Raw genomic sequence first — 19,820 nt, forward strand, 5'->3', positions numbered from 1 at the left:
GAAAACGCGAAAACTGACTGCCTCTCACACAAATGCCAATGCAATTTTTCATTTTTACAAAGTCTTTTCTCATTGATTAGTGGATGTATTAATAAATCTAGTATACATTCCAGTAGGTATTGAACTAAAAGTACGCAGATATTCATAGCTTTGAGATTACATATTGCTGAGTTAGCTCCCTATTGATCTAGGTATACAATATACTGTATTCTATGTACAGCTACTTAGTTCCCATTCACGGTGCAAGTATTTCAAACGTTACTGTGCACATGTACCCCAACAAAAAATTCATGCACTTCACAATCGGCATACTCAAAATCGTATATATGCAGCATGTACGTCCGCCTCCGCCCGCACCTAGTGACTGAGATCAGTTTGACCCTTAACATTTAAAAAGTAATATTTTATTTTTTTATTTTCCAACCAAATTTTAGACATAGTTTGGGTGAAAAGCATAAACAAATAAATATATTTGAAAGTGCAATTCATTTTTGTTCCGGTCGCTGAATATTAATAAGTGCCGCTTATTCCAACACTTATTTATAATAAACAACTGGTGTCTCACCCTCCGCCTTTTAATAATTGCTTAGACACCCAGCAGTGTGATACTACATACAAACATACTAACATACATATCTAGTACGAGTTTAAATTGGAGAAGTGACAAAACATTTGGTTGCAGCTGCTGGTCGCATGCTGACCTACGAAATAAAATACATGGCTAAATTATTCTTTATAGAATACATTTAGGCTTCGACGAAAAATTGTTGGCGTCGCTGCCTACGTCGACTGTATAACGCTGTCGCGCATTGCTATTCTGTTGATGTGTTTTTAAAAAGCTTTGTGCGATTGTGTGTGTGCTTTTTCTGTTGCTGTTGCTTTGCTTGCCGTTGTTGTTTTTAGCGTTGATACTGGCAACCGTTGAGATGTAGTGAGTCTTGATAACGAGTAATTTCAATGCAGTCGTCGCTGTAGTACGCAGAATGTGTGTGTGTAGTAAGTGTTTTCACTTTCACATTCATTCATTCATTTCAATTTGGTTAAGGATTTTGACTAATTAAACATTTTAGGGTGGATTTTCAGTGTTTTGTTTGCAGCTTCTATTCATTGGTAATAAATTCGTTTTAAAATTGACTCATTAAACTATAACAACGTTTGATTAAGACAATCAAATTCTAAATGTCGATTTATCAATGAGTAAATGGAATAAGTAAAAATGATGGCCACTGATTTAAAAAGTTAATTACCGCAAAACGTGATATATAAAAAGGATATGTAGTACGTATGAAAAAAGCAAATCATTGCAAATGCGTTTCGCAGCGCACAACTTACAAAAAGAAACACGAAACATCGTAACGGTATAAGCGCGAGTTCAATAACAAGACACCTAATTCGAAAAGCACTTTCTCACGGCCGCATTATAAAAGCCTCTTCGGTAGATATATCTCAAAGCGTTTAGTTTAAAATGTTAGGTATGTTGAGAAAAAGTATACCCCAAAATCTGCAGTGTGTGGCGGGCCGCCCTTCTTGAAAAGGCAAGGGTGTTATATTCTTCAACATCTGTAGTTTGCCAGGACACCAGCTCCAATAACATACCAAATTTAGAGAGCATAGATTATGTAAGGACAATTATTGCCCCTGCTACAGCGCGTATAAAAAGTCTCTTACCTAGTGACAGACCTGCAGCGCTACAGAGTGAACCTTTTTAACAGATAAACCATTAAGTACTTCGCAGTGTAGTGGAAAACTCGTCGGTATCTATTCATCTACAAGTCGTGTGAGCGTAGCAAGTACTGAATCAGTTTTCACTTGTACTTCAAGCAGTAAATATCCTATGCGTTCTAGTCCTTTCAACATCATTAATTGGCGCTAGCCGCCCAAGCGGTCTTTTCGTAATCAGTCTTGGCAACTACCCCTGTTTCGCGATATTTGACGTAGATTGAGAGCACAAAGGGTGTTCAAGTGTTCTCCACCGACCTGTTCCATCCAGCTGAGTGGAGATCTCTCCACCTATGCTTTCAAGTGGCGGTTTCGATTGCAATACTTGCACGGCCAATTCCAAAATAACTTAGCCAGCGAAGCTTTTATGGTTTTTATTCGCTGCAAAATCTTCATATCTCAGTAAAACGCATATAGCTCTTGAGCATGTCTGTTTTGCTATTCACCTTCAACATCACGGACAGCAACATAAATCTCCTATATATATTTTTTCTCGAGCACTCCAAAAGCTTTCTCTCGACGCCGTTCACGATTCTGAGCCATACGCTACGATGATCTACTTGAAGAGCATGATTTTTGTTCTCCGAGAGAGACTTTACTTTTCTATTGCCTACTTAGACCAAAGTAGCATTTGTTGGAAAGAGTTATTCACCGTTAGATTTTTAAGCTAACATTATTTTTGCTGTTAATGCTGGTTCGCAGATAAACGAAGTTCTTCCCAAATCTGAATTCATATCGGTCAATACCAAAGTAGCTAGCAAGACGCGAGTACGCAAGTTCTTTTTCTCGGATAACAATAAATACTTAATCTTGTCCTCATTTATCGCTAGACCCAGTACAAGTTGAAGCGATAGCATGAAAGTGAGTCCGTGTCTAAAGCCTCGCTTTATTTCAATTTAAGCTTTGCAGTGAATATATGTAAATTCAGATATCAAAGCAACTGCTTTTCCAGCTATCAAGTGCTGCTTGGAAATCGAAAAAAGATTATGCATGTCGATTCTCTTGACCTGTGACTGTGGCGGAGTCGCCTCTCTTATCGATTGGAGACATGCGCTCTTTGCCAATTCCTCGCCCACATGTTTGAACTCCTCAACGCATAGTCCGTCATTAATTAGCGATTTTTCATTCTTTATTAAGTAGATTCCATACTCACTTCATCAAGGTCAGGTTCCAGAACATGTTTTCCGTCATTAGCTAGCAATGAAAAGAAGTGCTCCCTCCTCAGCTTAAGAACACTATGTATATCAGTTTTTCGGTCGCCATTATCATTCCTGATGAAATGTGTATCGGTCTTTAAACCTCCCGTATCTACACCGCTTTATTTTTCGATAGTTTTCTAGCTTTTCTTTTACTTCTTGCGTCTCGATAAAAATCCCATACACCGCGAGTTGCAGTGCCTTGTACGCAATTTAGCCCTATAGGTATTTTATTCATTTTCCTCCTCGTACCAGTTGTTTTTGTAAGCCTGTTGGAAACCTATGTACGACCGTACGTGATATTTTTCAAATTTTTTGATGTTGCTTTGCCCGGGCAAGAAGACAGGACCGTCGATGTGATAGTCGGAACACGCTACAACTCCAACAGGTGTTTGTATTCTATTGCGCTTGCAGGTATAAATATCTCGAATAGAGATATCAGATCAAATTTACAAAAACCGACAGCGCATTCAGATTCACGAAGGTCTTAAGAAATGTTTAGGTCTCGTAATGTATCGTCCTGTGTAGCGGGACATGTAAACAAGTCTTCCATGGAACCATTATATTTTAGGAACAAAGGAGAACTGGTACCATGAGTCCCATTGTCGTAGTATTTGATTTATTTTTCTAAAACACCAATACGATAAATTAATAAATAATAAAAAAATAATAGAATGGCACGAACTCCCGTACGGATAGAAAAGGGACTTATCCGACAGTACCCGTCGGCGAACAAAAAAGACCCACCCTACTGTAGGGGTACGAAGAGGACAATACCCGTTTAGACATAAACAGTTAAAAAAAGGTATCTCCATAGGATATGCTGAAACAAAAATGATCACTCTAACACGTACATATGTATAAAAGATCAGAACTGGACATAGTCACATACTTTGCAACTACTTTGCGACACATCCCGCATTCATCTTAAACTAATCCCGTTATTGCTCACAAATCTTCTCAAAAAACTTTATTCATACTCATTCATTTATTCACATATGTAAATTCCGTATCTCTTGTATACACACTCATATATTAGTGACATTAGTGCTAAGCCTCAAGTGTTGCCAGCGCCAACGTTACGGTCAGCAGCGTCGCACGCGCTAAAAGCATCTGCGTTCTACAGTGGTGGCGTATTAAAATCTAAAGACATTCGTTTGCAAGTTTAAGTAATTTTTCTGCTTTTACAAACACACATTCACATATTCTCGCACGCACACACTTACATTTAAATACTCTCTTTAGACTTGTTTTTGGAGCACGCGCTTTTTTGTGTACACGCGTGCCTTGTTTTGTTGCCGTTTTTACAAACTTTTTGTTTTCGCTTCTTTCTTTCTCTTTTGGCTTAGCCATTCTTCACTTTAGCAAATGTTTTGTAGCTTTTTTACTTTTTCATATTATTGTAGCTTTTCATCTTGTGTACATTGTTGAATTGATTGCTTGAATGGCTTGTTGTTGTTTTTTGTTGTTATTCTTACGCGCGCGTACGTATACTTTCTTGCTTGGCTTTTGTTTGGCTCTTGCTTATTCTGTTGATGTTTCTGCCGTTCTGCCGGTCGCTCTATGTATGTATGTGTGTATTCGCTATAAAGTAAATTGTGTGTCTGCGAGATTGTTTAGACTTTTAGGTTTTTGGTAATGGTGGTGGTGGGACTGCTGATGACTGCCACTGATGGTGGCGGTAATGATTGCAATCTTGTTGTTTGCGGCAGCAAAGCAATAACAACAATAGTTTCAGTATGCGCGCATTTGATGATGACAGCACGCGAACAGCTATAGCTGAGTACAACACGCCAAGCAAACCAACCAAGCAACCAGCCAGCCAGCGAGCCATCGAATCAGCCATACAACATCGCTGCTTAGCTGACTGGTTTAGTTTTAATTCTGACGGCTAACAGTTGAGTTCATTTCGTGCGCAGAACGCGGAACGTCAAAGCTAAGAAAGCTGTCTTGCCTTGTGTGCCCTTTAACTGACTCTGTCTTCTATGAGACAGTAAATTTCCAATTCTGTATACATATTTGTGAGTGTTTCTGTAAATTTTTTGGTTTTTGCCAAACATAAATATTTGATTTGCGTTGTTTTGAATTTGTAATAAAACGATTAACGCTGTAAAAAATACATAAAAAGTTATTGAGTGAACAAGAATATGCTCTTTTTGTAATTGGGAAATTTTAAAAAATTTATAATAAACAAAAAAACAGTGAAAAATTTAAATTTTGGCAAGAAAACTAATGACAAAAGTAACTCAGAGGAAGCTGACGAAGAAAGAAACACGCGCAGTTCTATTTTAGTTGGTGCGTACATAATTTTATTGTATATAATTTTGTAAAATACAAATATGTACCTATGTATGTATGTATGTAGCTACATATATCTGAAAATATGTATATTTGCACATAATGTGGGTGAAATTTGATTTATTTTTATTAGTTTACATATTCGATATAAAAAATTAAACTTGAAAAAAAAAAAGAAATGGAAAATTTGAACAAAACTTAAAGAACAAATTTTAGGGGAAAAATATTTGTAACAAAAAAAAAATTACTTTAAACCATGCATAAAGATATCTATTGATCAACAGTTAATAGGGTCATCGAAGTATCTTTTAAAAAATTTCACGGCGGCCGCCATGGTGTGGTGCTCCGCCTACCATACCCGAGGTTCCTGGATTAAATTCCTTGGAAAAGTTACATCAAAAATATATAAAAAAGTTTTTCAATTACAAAAAAAAAAAAAAAAAAAAAAAAATTTCAAATCACGGTCGCCCCTCGAAAATGATTTGGCAACCACTCCGAGTGCACTTCCGTCATGAAAAGTTTCTCAGGCCTAAGTCTCCCCATGTTTTTTTTTCACACAATACTAGTACCTTTTTTTCTTAACCTTTTAATTGGAGGTGGTTCAAAAACATGCGTTTAAATTTTTGAAACCATATTTATCTATTAACGTAAAGATCAAGCTTAAAGCCGGATATATTTTTAGGGCCGGGTACTTTTGGGTATCCGGCTACTATTTTGAGCCGGCTACGCGTATCTGGTACTTTTTCAGGCTAAAGGCCGTTTTCGGACCTTGGTACTTTTTTAGAACCGGATCTTATTTCCGAACAGGGTACTTTTAGACTTCGAGTACTTTTGGTGTGAATTTCCAGAACCGGTTAGTTTCCCGTGCGATTTTTTTGAGCAGGTTTTTTCCGGATCCGGGTACCTTTTTAAGTTTAGGTACTTTTTCGGAATCGTGACCTCCTTCGGATCTTTTTATTTTCTTTAAAACAACGTACTTTTTTGAAACCTGGTAATTTTTAGAGCTGGGTACTTTCATAGAGAAGTGTACTTTTTTAAAACCTGTTTCCGAACTGGGTACTTTTCGGATTCGTGTTCATTTTAAGAACCGGGTACTTTTTTGAAGCGGGTAAATTTCCAGAGCCAGTTGGTTTTTCGGGAACTTTTTTCGAAGTGGGCACTTATATAGCCTGGTGCTTTTGCCGATCCGCGTACTTTTTTATAATGGGGTACTTTTTCAGAACTGGGCCCTCTTTCGGATCTGGCTACTTTTCTAGAAACGAGCACTTTTTATATCCGGGTACTTTTAGAAAACTGCGTCCAAACGTCTTCAAAGTGATGAATGTGTTCCACTACAACAGCAATAAGCCAATAGATCTTAATCCAAAAGAGGGGCACATGCGCCCAAATATGCAAATAAATAAAATAATAAAAAAAAATGTTTAAGTTAAAGGGATTTATTGAAAACAATACTTACATGAAGAAATAATAATACGAAAAGCTAGAAAATAATTAGGTAGGTCCTAGGTACTAGTCATCACACTCCTTATCAATTTATGGCGTTGATCAGACAATTAAATAAAAGCGTTGGGCGCGTGAAATTTCTCATTAAGGTTCAGTTGGTTTTACTTATGACTATCAATAGAAATATGGCGCGTCCAACGCTTTTATTTAATTGTCTGATCAACGCCATAGATTGATAAGGAGTGTGATGACTAGTACCTAGGACCTACCTAATTATTTTCTAGCTTTTCGTATTATTATTACTTCATGTAAGTATTGTTTTCAATAAAACCCTTTAACTTAAACATTTTTTTTTCATTATTTTATTTTCAAGTTTTTAGTCTTTATTTAATTGCCTATTATATCTCATTCTATTTAGTTCATTTAGTAACTCATTATTACAAGGATTCTTTCCTGACAATTTGTTACAATCAAAGTCCTCAATACAAAATCCTTCCAAAGACTTTACTCGACTCTGTGCAACGTATGCTTGTCAATCCTCCAACTCCAAAATATTTTGACGTCTCTTCTACCGGACTGTATGTAATATTTGTTCCAAATATGAGCCAAATCCGAGATCAAAAGTCGCTTTCTATTCATGTATGTATTATGTGTTCCAAATATGGATCAAATCAAATCGGACCACAAATATCTCGATCCTTGCGCCACCTAGCGGCGATTTTTTTTGATAGGTCGTTTTCTATTCTTGTATGTATTATGTGTTCCAAGCATGAGCCAAATCGGGCCACAAATACTATTTTTATGGATATCACGATCGTTGCGCCATCTAGCGGCGATTTTTTCATAAGTCGCTTTTTATTCTTGCATGTATTATGTGTTCCAAATATGAGCCAAATCGGACCACAAATACGATTTTTGTGAATATCTCGATCCATGCGCCACCTAGCGGCGATTTTTTTCACAGGTCGATTTATATTCTTGCATGTATAATGTGTTCTAAATATGAGCCAAATCGGGCCACAAATACGATTTTTGTGAATATCTCGATCCATGCGCCACCTAGCGGCGATTTTTTTCACAGGTCGATTTCTATTCTTGCATGTATTATGTGTTCCAAATATGAGCCAAATTGGACCACAAATGCGAATTTTGCGAATATCTCGATCCTTGCGCCACCTAGCGGCTATTTTTTTCTTATTATTGCATTGTCATCGGATTCTGAACTATATTCCAAGTTTCAAGCTTGTAGCTTATCGGTAAGTTACTTAAATTTCAATTACAAAATTCGTTCACAACGGCCGTGCATGCAGCCTGCCTGTCAACTCAAGCTAAATAAAACCGTTTAAAAATATAAATAAACACTTGTCGCGATTGAGCTCCGAAGATACTAATCTTCCAATTCGCACCGTGCTCCTTTTAATTATTCCTACAAATTGGTGGGATGGGACCTGAATGTTTAATGCCGACTACGAACGACATCTGCAAGTGAAAAGCTTATTATGTCCGGAAAAACTGTTACAGCGTACTGTTATGAAAAATAAGCTTATAACTCTGTGCATTTGTTAGGTAGGTACCAATGAGTATAAAAATACAGATTTAGATTTTCATGCAATTTAATGACGATTTCGAATACAATCAATTGGCCACCTCACATTGACAGCTGACAGCTGCTTTGACAGCTAATTCCTAAGGGGCAATCAAAGAAGCTGAAAAAACTGCTCAACTGTTACATTCCGCTGCTAACCCCTATCACTACATATAGTTCGAAAGAGATATATAAGTTCGCATTTGATTTTACTTTCTAATGAATTACTTTAATTTAAATTGAAGTTTATTATTGAAAAGCGCGCCAAATACTAAGCAAGTGATGATGACAGCATCCACACGAAAGAACAAAAAAAAAGTTCGCTTAAAATAAAGCAAAAATAAAAGAAATACGAAATTTGCTTAGTGAATCAGCGCAGTTTTGCATCTATCATCTGTACATAAATATGTATGCATAATGTATAGTAGCAACATGCAGAAACAACAAATTGTTTCTTTTTTGCATTGTTCGTTACAGATTTGTTTTTTTTTTTTTGGCGCTGAAATTCGATCATAAAAAGGGTGATGCACATCATGTTGCATCTGCCGGGCCAAACAGTAGTGGCAAACTTTGCGGTTGTAGAGGATTTGTTTCATGTGCACTGATATACGAGTACACACGCTTAGGCTGGTTGAATGGATGAGCGCATGGCTGATTGACACTATGGAACAAAAATTGAGTTTTTTGTTATTCAACGAAAAATTTGATAATAGTGTAACCAGCTGTAGAATCAAACGGAGACTGGACTGGGTAAGCAATTGAAAAGTAAAGTCCTCTCTCGCCGAACAAAAATTACACTGGACCAGTCACTTATCATACCTGTCCCGTTGTATGGCTCGAAATCATGGACGGTGTCTAGAGAATACGAAATGGCTCTCGGAGTGTTCGAGAGAAATGTTTAATGGAAGATATATGGTCCTCTCCGAAATGCCGACCGCGGGTATCGAAGGAGGTTTAATGATGAGCTGTATGAATTTTACGCAGATATGATAGTGCAGCGAATAAAAATCCAATGGCTTCGCTGGCTAGGACATATTAGGCCGCAGTCGACGCCACAGTTTGGAATCAGAGGAAGGGGGAGTCCTCCAGTGAGTTGGGATAGGCATGTGGAGGAAGACTTGATCTTCCTTGGTGTTCCCAATTGGCGGCAGTTACCGCGAAGCAGGGATAGATGGCTTGATTTGCTACGAAACGGGCAAAATCGCTAAGTCTACTAAGCGCCAATTAATGACTATAATGATACCCAGCTGCATAGCCCTAAGATTGGGAATCAGCACAGATTAGATCATTCAAGGAATGTTTATAGAATAAGAGGGGAAGTTTAAGTTTGTGCGAAACCGAACATTAAAAATCCAATTGTGTGCTCTCACATTTATCAAAATATCACTATTTTTACGCGAGTTATGGTGTTAACGGACGAATGAAAGGACAGACCTAACGCTGTGTCAAGCTTCCAAGCGATTTTGCCTAGCTTTTCAAGAAATTGTTACTGTCCTAAAAACAATGGTTTTATAAAATTTTGTTAGGGTTGCACGATGTTTGTTCGATATATAGCATTAATAATACTACTGCAAGACTAATTAGGAAAAGCGGGACCATGCCCATTTTCAAATATTTTTTATTTCCCTTTTGTTTTCCAACACACTATTTCTATCAGTACAATTTAGTTTATATACCATAAAGATATTAAATTTTTTGTTAATTTTTAGACTTGAACTATTTTTTTTAACTAGGGTAGCAGTCAACATATTTCATCAAGTTTGTCTTAGTGTATATATAGTAAGAAGAAAAATCTCTCTTCCAAATTTAAAAATTATATTCTTAACGGATTTTCATTTACGGCTTGCAAAATTTTCGATTTACTTCTTTTAAATGTAGGCGAAGCCATACCCATTTTCCAAAATTTTATCAAGTTTTACTATTTTGCTTCACAAATTCAACCGAAAATTAATTGTAGAACTTTTTCCTTTGATCGATATTTTCAAAATCTTAAAAGTGGGCGTGGCTATGTTTCGATTTTGCTTATTTTAAATACCAATCTGTTCAGATAAGTAAGTATACCAAACTTCGTTGAGATATTTCAATCTGTACTTTAGTTATCGGGTTAACACTCGGATGGACGGACATGACTCAAGCAAGATCTTTTTATACTCAGCTGAGCAGAGCTCACATAGTATATTAATTTTGTTCGCATAACGGTAATCCTTAACGGCATAACCTAATCGAGATAAATATAGACTTCTATATATCAAAATTATCTGGGCGAAAAAAGAAATTCATTTAGCCATGTCCGTCCGTCCGTCCGTCCGTTCGTCCGTAAGCACGATAACTTGAGTAAATTTTGAGGTATCTTAATGAAATTTGGTATGTAGTTTCCTGGGTGCTCATCTCAGATCGCTATATAAAATGGACTACAACGACGCCCAATTTTTTGAAAAAGGGCGATAATTCATTACCAACGACGGATAAAGCGAAGGAACTTGGTAGGTGGGTTGTCCTTATGACGCAGAATAGAAAATTAGTAAAATTTTAGACAATGGGCGTGGCACCGCCCACGTTTAAAGAAGGTAATTTAAAAGTTTTGCAAGCTGTAATTTGGCAGTCGTTGAAGATAACATGATGAAATTTGGTAGGAACGTTACTACTATTACTGTATATGTGCTAAATAACAATTAGCAAAATGGGATAAAGAACACGCCCACTTAAAAAAAAAAATTTTAAAAGTAAAATTTTAACAAAAAATTGAATATCATTACAGTATATAAGTAAATTATGTGAACATACAACTCCAGTAATGATATGGTGAAACACAACACAAAAAGAGAAGAAAATAAAATTTCAAAATGGGCGTGGCTCCGCCCTTTTTCGTTTAATTTGTCTAGAATACTTTTAATGCCATAAGTCGAACAAAAATTTACCAATCCTCGTGAAATTTGGTAAGAACATAGCTTCTATCCCGGTAACAGTTTTCTGTGAAAATGGGCTAAATCGGTTGAAGCCACGCCCAGTTTTTATACACAGTCGACCGCCTGTCCTTCCGCTCGGCCTTTAACACGATAACTTGAGCAAAAATCGATATATCCTTACTAAACTCAGTTCACGTACTTATCTGAACTTACTTTATTTTGGTATTAAAAATGGGCGAAATCCTACTGTGACCACGCCCACTTTTCGGTATCGAAAATTTCGAAAAATGAAAGAAATGCCATAATTCTATACCAAACACTAAAAAAGGAATGAAATATGGTGACTGTTTTGGTTTTTTGACGCAAAATTTAACTTTGGAAAAAAATTTGTAAAATGGGTGTAATACCTACCATATTAAGAAGAAGAAAATGAAAAAAGTGTGTAGGGCGAAATAAAAAGCCCTTGGAATCATGGCAGGAATACCGGTCGTAGTAATGCATACTATATATAAATAAATTAGCGGTACCCGACAGATGATGTTCTGGGTCACCTTGGTCGACATTTTGGTCGATATCTCGAAAACGCCTTAACATATACAACTAGGGCCCACTCCCTTTAAAACCCTCATTAATACCTTTAATTTGATACCCATATCGTACAAACACATTCTAGAGTCACCCCTGGCCCACCTTCATAGCGATATCTCGAAAAGGCGTCCACCTATAGAAATAAAGCCCACTACCCTTTAAAACCCTCATTAATAGCTTTCATTTGATACCCATATCTTACAGCCACATTCTAGAGTCACCCCTGGTCTACCTTTATGGCGATATCCCGAAATGGCGTCCACCTATAGAACTATGGCCCACTCCCTTCTAAAATACTCTTTTATACATTCCATTTGATACCCATGTCTTAAAAACACATTCCAGGGTTACCCTAGGTTCATTTTCCTACATGGTGATTTTCCCTCATTTTGTCTCCAAAGCTCTCAGCTGAGTATGTAGTGTTCGGTTACACCCAAACTTAGCCTTTCTTACTTGCTTTATCCTGAGAATTTTGAAAAAGGGGGTTATATACATATATCTGGAATCACTTATGCGACTAAATACGTTCATTCGTTATCCAATTAAAGTTATAACTCACTTGTGTGCAAGAACGCGCTTATTTTATGATCAATATATCATTCCTTATTCTCCCTATTTTCCTATTCATTCCCCTAAATTCAAAATCCCATTAGTTCATGCAAACTATCCACAAAAAAAAACTTTTGTTACATGGTGTAACATAAACATGTATGAACCGATGTATAAAAAAGTGTAGGTAGAGGTAATATGTAGCTATGGGGATCTTCAAGTGCTGAATGAATGAAACACTTGGCGGCAAAAATAGTATACCTATTCCTGTTCTTTTATTATTTTTATGTTTTTATTGAAAATCGTGTTTTTTTTTTTGTTTCCTTTTAGAGCTATAATTTTTTTAAATAATTTTAAAAAACGTCATATAAACTTGAAGCCATTGTGGAACAAGAAAAAAGTTGATAAAATCTTATAGAAAGAAAATATAACAATCGAATAATCTTAATTAATATAGATTATATGTACATATATGTATATGTAGAAGCTGTAGTCCATCACTCAGTCAATCTGTCAGTTAATCTGAGTTAGCCAGTGTGCCACCCAACCTAGCAAACCAGCCAGCCAGACAAAATTAGCTAACAGCGGGTTGTCGATGCCCAGCAACGGGTCGAACAGATGTTTTATAAAAATAAATATACCAGCATGGAAAGGGAAACAACTCAACTCATTCGCGCTCTTGTGCACACGCTTCCACGATATGGGCATTTGTTTTTAATTTTTGTGTGCCGTTTAATTGATTTTATGACCAGGACACGCGTCTAATGTACATACGTATATACATAAGTATTTATTCAGAGCTATGGAAAATTAAATTTAGAAGCAGAAAACCACATTAAAACTTTTGTTATTTATTTAACCTTTAGAATTCGAATTCTCGCCTTTAGTTGAATCGGCTTCGTAAGAGTACAATAAAACAGAAAGTGCTACCGATGTATAAGACCTAAATAATAACATACAACGTATACTATATATGTATATATATACCAGTTAAAAGTTTTGTATGTCAGCCAAATTTTCGAGGACTCTTTTTAGCAGCCAACTTCGTAGTTTTATATTGTAGGATGAGATCATCTCACTAAACCAACTTACGTAACCAAAGCAAAGAAGAAGTTGAAAGTGTAGCACCAAAGCACAGAAACTTGAATGATTAAGCATTAGGGTGACGACATTTTAAAACTTCATGGTTTATTCCAAAAATTATGTCTACCATACAAAAATGGTGTTTCTAATAGAAAATTATATTGTTGCAAACAAACCCGTATTTATAGTTCAGAATGGTGAGGAAAGGGATAAATAAGGAGAAAAAGGAAAGAGAGAGAGGACCAGAAAAGGGGAAGGAGGAAGAAAAGTATCGAAAGAGTAAAGTAGATGTATGGGAATGGAGGCTGGGAAAGGGCTAAAGAGAGTAAATTGCGAAATAATCAGAAGAAAGTTTGGAGAGACAGCGAAGAAGGAGCGATGGAAAGCTTTTTACGTTCTTTTGAAATTATCCATGTTAAGTGAAGTTTGAAAAGTAAATTGTTTGTCAGGCCTGCTGGTCTATAAATGTATATAAGCTAGTAGGGTGGGACTTACCTTTCATGAATAGAGCTGAGCAATAATTTTATGTATAAGTATATGACCAATTTCTACGATTTTTTCAGACAACAATAAACTCCATATATATGAAAGCCTGAGGTGAAATTTGAATCTTCAATCTGATAAATTGAAGAAAATTTGAAAAAAACCCTGAAATATCGGTTGTATGGTGTATGTATGGAAATTTCTATTCGAACATTAAAATATACTCATTAACCATATTTCATCACGATATCTCAAAAATTGAGGTACCAGTTAGCGTGCAAACAGTCAGACGGACATGGCTTAATCAAGTCAGATCGCCATACTGATCATTTCAGTCCATCTCTTTTCATATAAAAACTTACAATTCTGAGATTCGGACCAAACTAAATATACCATTTCATTTTCATGAAAGGTATAGAAACGATATTAGTATGGACTCTGAAACTAATCTGCCGATTTCTATAATATTTTCAGAAAAACTTCGGAGAGTGATTCTGTAAAGTTTATTTCCTGGGAAGTGGACCAGGAACCAACCTCTTTCCATAAACTTCATTCATAGTGGGATTTGCTTTTAAGTTTGTACGGAGGTATCTCTTTAGCTTGCTAAGTATTTGCGAAACTTTTATTTTTGAGTGTCTACCAAGGCCCTTATTGGGTTATACGGTCACGTATATAAACCTATTTTCACTAAAACGGTAAATACGAAACTCTCAAACTATTTTTTAAAATTATTATAAGTTGGGGTCTAATGCGTGTCTATGTTAGTAATCCGATTTACCATTTAAGAGCTTCTTGGATATAAAAAATTGATTTCGATCACGGATCGTACATGATAAGGGCCCAGGGGCCGACTTTTTCTAAAAGTGCGAATTTTTGGTACAATTTACTTGAAATTTGTTGCATGTCACCTCTTTGACTAGGTTCATACTTTGGAAACTTTTCTTTCCGGAAAATGGATCAGCGGCCGAACTTTTCTAAAAAATCACATTTTAGGTGCAACTTGTCCGAAATTTGGTAAATAAGTAACTCCGCGCCTAGGTCGACATTTGGGACATGCATTTAACTACGAATTGTATTCACAGTTCGTTATGAAAAGCGAAAGGGAAGATAACCCCCAGCGGGTTAGGGGGTTAGAATATACCCGCGGTAGGTATGGCTGTCGTAAGAGGCGACTAAAATACCTGATTCAAGGGGTTGTGTAGCGCAAGCATTTCAGGTTGCCAGCGCAATATATAGCTTCTCCAAACCCAATTGTCAACCTCACATATCCGTGGCGAATCCTGTTTCATTAACAGCCGAGGCTCTGGCGACCCCGAACTCCTCATGGATCTAGGGGGTGGGAGGGCGGTATGGCCTAGAATTTCGCATGAGGTCATAACAAATCGTTCCCGAGATGGTCGAGCTTGGTACCGGAGCGTACCGGATCTGCATCTGGCAAAGGACCGTCAACATCGTAACACTACCCAAGGCCATTGGGGAGTGTCCTTATCGCTACAACAACAACAACAACAACAAAGGGAAGATAAGAGAAAAACAGATAGGTAAAGGGAGCTGAACGGGGAAAGGAAGACGGACAGGTAAAGGGAAATATGTAGATGGAAGAGGCAGGACAGGGCGGGCACTAAGAAAGGAACAGAGACAGAGAAGGAAAACGCAGATTGAAAGGGAAGGGATAGAGGGATAGATAGGTGGAAATAACGGGGAAAGAAGTTTCGAGCTTCTACTTACTAGAGGTAGAGGAAGGGGAGAATAATAGAAAAAGGCAAAGTAAGGGTTAGTGGCATTGGAAGAGTAATAATCAAGAGTTATAGCTCACTAAAATTTAGAAAAAGGACATCTTAATTCCCTGATATTCCCATTATAATTTTTGCATAAGTCGTATAGAGACAATATGACTCGTATTCGTTGGGCAAGCACCAAATTAATTTCCTGAGTGCTAAAGTGGGAACAACGGGTTTGATTTAATTATCCTTTAAGGTTTTGATTTTTACTTCCTATCGCTTAATTCGATCTAGAATGCGAAGTCTAAGCCTATTACCAACAACTAAAAGCAAATCATTTGGGAAGTTATTAATTAAATTAATCGGATATTTTTGTCCAATAACAAGTTCAATTGTCAAGCTATTTTGTGTTTCATTGATATAAAAAATTCATATTAAAATAATCGTGAAAATATTTTCCAAGAACTATGAACTCCGTACCTACCAAAATTAGCAAAAAGCGGCTAAAAATTAGATAGTCCGACATAATCCAAACAATGTTCTTGCAGACATTTCCTCGCTTACGAAACTTTCTATTCTTTAAAATTTTCTAGCTACAATTTTGGTCTCTATTCCTATTCCGTAAGCCATTTAATATATTAGTCGGCAACTTATATCTCCCAAATCACCCCTTCTGGTCTTACAAATATCTTTTTATCTAAGCCTTTTCATATCACAATAATGCTTATTATCAGGCACCTTACGCTGTAATGCAGAAGGAAAGAAAGGCAAGCCCCAAAGGCTTAAAATCATCTTAATCCTTCTCGTCGTAGTCACAATCTTACTCAGCAAAAACCTGCTGTCATCGATGATAGTCCCTTTAGTGCTGGGTCAGAGTTTTGCCGTACTTAAGAGCAACAATAATATTACTCGGTCGAGTGGATAGACCATTGTCTGTTTGTTTGGTAAGATCTTCTCCAGGCGGAATTTGATTATTATACGATTCGATATCCGAAATGCTGTCCGCCATCAAACACAATTCTTTGTAGATTGCCGCGCGATTTTCGACTATGAGATAGTCATCGCAGAACCTTAAGGGTGATATATGTATATACAAATAAGTACAGAAATTCCATGTTCTTTGGTTTTTTAATCAGATGACGTACTGTCAAAATCCACTGCGCAGAAGTTGAAATGTCAAATCAATTGAAAAAAGTACCAATAAGCTGATTTCCAGCCATCAACTGTATGGTTCCTGTATGGAGATAACCAAGCAGTTTGTTGGATGCCTGAGATTGGCACTACTCTTGACCATATTTCGGTTCGCCATGAAGTTGCTCAGTCTCAAGTAGGTTGCCGTGACGAAGCCAGGCGTCTTATCGAAATATTGAAAAAATTGTATACATAAAGTTAAATTTGGAAATGTACTTAAAAATTTTATGAAATTGCCGGACCGGTTTGTTGCCATTATTCTTTTTATGGCAACAACTTTTTCTAAACCTTTTATTCCAATTCTTTCTGGGGCAGTTAGGTACAGTGAATACTTAATTATCCTAATGTACCAATTTGAAATAACTTTTTATGTTCCTTACTTGGTATTAATTTTATTGCTTTCTGGTGAATTTGTTGGTGCGTGACTTCATTGCAGTTTGTAAAGCTTGAGTCATCCATTGAACTTGAACTTTGATCAAATGTGTATGCATTTGGCAGCCTGAATAGAATTAATAAAGTGTGTGTGTGTGTGGATGCTATTTATGAATGTATGTATGCAGAAATATGAAACTAGGTCAGTTTTATTTAAATTCGTATATTTTCTCCTTACAACTTGCATATAAAAGTTTATTTGCAAAATATAGTGGTGACTCAACTGGATAAAGATGATTTATTTCACCATTCAATTGAAGAAACCCCTATCCCTCTTTACCTGTGTAAATTCAATTAATTTATAGCGGTGATGGGCGTTTTCGAAAAAAAAAAAATAAAAAAAAATAGCACATTCAGCAACCAAAGTCTGAGATATCACGTTTTCGAGATAGGGCGATTTGCTATTTTAGCATGATGCAATAAAAAAGTCGCTTTTCAAGTAACGTGCAGGAAAATAACGCCTGCAGTCTGTTTTTTCTTTTGTGGATGGGTGTTATCTTCTTTTCCTGAAAGGATATGAAACATTTTTGTCGACAAAATGAAATCGCTGTATCTTCAGAATATCATGTTATACACAACTAAGGAATATGGAAACAGACTGTTGATGTCAATGAGATGATTGGCGATCCAAAACATTGTTATGAAGTTGCAGACGGGTATATGAGAGGCTTGTAATACGAAAACATGGAATTGACGGTATACGGTCCCACGACCCAATATTTATCTATGTTAAACAGGAGTCTGTATTCCATAGCACAATTGTGCTCTTATTGCACATAGGAAGGGGCAATCACTTTCAATTTTAGGAAACTAATTATTTAAACCAAGCGTTAAGACGTATGATGATTGAGAAGAAAGAGGTTGCTGCAATAGGGCTTCAAAAAACTAGAGCTTATAGATTTACCAGAGGCAAAAAAGAAATCTGTGGCTTTTCTGAACTTTACTTTAAACATATCTGACTAGCCCTGGTCAAATCCGACAGACGTTGTTCTGACTCTCTCTATATATGCACCGGCCTCTCTTCTATTTCACCCTCTTCTTTCTTCCTTATTTCCCCTCTCCACTGCATTTTTTAGTTTACCTTCTTAATCAGCTCATGCAATTTCTCTATCGCTTTCATTCTTCTTTAAATCTTCCCTCTTTCCATCTTACTCTATCTGCTCTTGCTTCCATCTAAGTATGATTCTCATTAATAATCTTAATTTTATCATTATTCTTCCTGTTAACCTCTTTTTCCTACTTTTTCTCAAACCATTAATTTTATTTTAACTTTCACTATCTCTCATCCTCTTGTTCCGTTTACTTTTCTTACTTCGCTCCAACTTCCTGTACCTTCCTTCACCATATCGTATTTTTTCTTTTCCCTTTCTTTCTATATCGATTTTCCAATGTGCTGATAAATAAAGTTTAGATTTTTTCTGCTCATTACATTAAAATCAGCAATTTATCGGCCCTACTGCTTTAAAATTCATGACCGAGCCGTAAAATTTTTGTTGTTGTACTACTGACTTTGCCGTGAAGAAAGCAGCAGAATTTCTGTAGGGATTGTGCAATAATCTCACACAGTACTTCATAAAGAATGTTGTGGAGTATAAAGAAGCATTGGGAAAACTTCGCTCAGGCCGAACCATACATCTATACTGGGTTCCCGGTCATAAAGGGATAGAAGGTAACGAAAAGACCGATGTGTTGGCAAAGGAGGGTGCAACACTCGCTGAAACGACAATAGACATGCCAGTTCGTTTGGGAGAAATCAAAAGCAGACAGAGTTGCATATCATCCATCAAGCAGGAAAGGCGTGGACAACAGCGCTGCAAAATTTCTAAGATCATGTGCATAGTCTACGATATTAGACTCACAAACTGGCGGATATCTCTGAAGAGAGAGAAGACTTAAGGTTTATGATGGGCATACTATTGAACATTGCCTTTTGGCGTCACATGCTTATAAGTTAGGTCTCGTCAGTAACGGCAGGCTTAGGAAGTGTGAGCCGCAAAAAGAAATCGTTGAGCACGTGGTGGGGCGGCAGAGTTGTCGAGAGTCGAGACAACAATAAAGCTGGGTCCTAGAAACCTTCTAGCTTTTTCCAAGTGGACGGAGTTATTTTATAACATAAGTTCTGGGACCTGATTGGCGTTCTTCCCTTTGGTTTTTGGTTATCAAAGAAATTATGGAAACACTATGGACACATTCATTCTATGTGAGGTCTTCAATGTCTGGCCATTTCAACCTAACCAACTTACTGACTTTACCTGTCTGGTTTTACTGCATCATGGGCGCCGGGATACAAAACAAAATGTAAGGCGCGATAACCTCCTAAGAGTTTTTAGGCCGAGCTTCTCTTCCAATTTGCGTCGTACTCCTTTTTCATTTTTCCTACAAATTGTTGGGACGCGACCTACTTGTTTTATGCCGACTCCGAATGGCATCTGCAAGGCAGACACGTTTTCACTGAGACCTTTTCATGGCAGAAATACGCTCGGAGTGTTTGCCAAATACTGCCGAGGGGCGATCAGCTTAGAAAATTTTTCTTCTAATTGAAAAACTTTGCTTCTAAAACTTTGATGTTGCTTTGCCCGAGGCGTGAACCCAGGATCTTCGGTGTGGTAGATGGAATACGCTGCCA

The 19,820-nt window shown here is 36.9% G+C and overlaps 1 long non-coding RNA gene across 1 annotated transcript in view; it reads left to right on the forward strand.

The window, feature by feature from the left end:
• Window positions 1–4,639: 4,639 nt before the first annotated feature.
• The window catches only part of LOC137252439 (uncharacterized), a 135,742-nt gene continuing 120,561 nt past the window's right edge, over window positions 4,640–19,820 (forward strand). Inside the window, exon 1 of the long non-coding RNA XR_010953558.1 lies at window positions 4,640–5,210. This is a non-coding gene — a long non-coding RNA (uncharacterized lncRNA). The remainder of the gene's footprint in view (window positions 5,211–19,820) is intronic.

Source organism: Eurosta solidaginis, chromosome 5 (genome assembly GCF_040869045.1).
Source record: "Eurosta solidaginis isolate ZX-2024a chromosome 5, ASM4086904v1, whole genome shotgun sequence".
Lineage (NCBI taxonomy): Eukaryota > Metazoa > Arthropoda > Insecta > Diptera > Tephritidae > Eurosta > Eurosta solidaginis.